Below are 371 nucleotides of genomic sequence, written 5' to 3'. Positions count from 1 at the left end.
CTGTGATTGGTCAATTTCTTACTCTTACTTCTTACTCCGTGTATTGTAGACGGGCCTTAAAGATTAAATGATACTCACTGTGCTAACTGCTGCATAAACGAATGCACGCACTGTGTCATTTGTGTCACTTGCTGGAAGGTACACAGTGGCTGCGTTCGAAAATTGATTTGGTTGGTGTTGGGAAAGGAGATAAAGTTGGCATTATTGGAAATTTTTTTTACCAACGCTGCGTTTCGTTTCTCTCGCTGGGACTGCTGGAGATCAAAGTAATGATAAACTTAAAAATGGAGAAGAAATTAAGCTATTTGAAGTGTTACAGGAGGAACGTAGTAGGCTGCTTTCCTTTTAGGAGACACAAACCGACACAGTAT

The sequence above is a fragment of the Trachymyrmex cornetzi genome, unplaced genomic scaffold (assembly GCF_001594075.2).
Source record: "Trachymyrmex cornetzi isolate Tcor2-1 unplaced genomic scaffold, Tcor1.1 scaffold325, whole genome shotgun sequence".
Taxonomy (NCBI): Eukaryota; Metazoa; Arthropoda; class Insecta; order Hymenoptera; family Formicidae; genus Trachymyrmex; species Trachymyrmex cornetzi.
Note: the sequence above shows the minus strand (reverse complement) of the source record.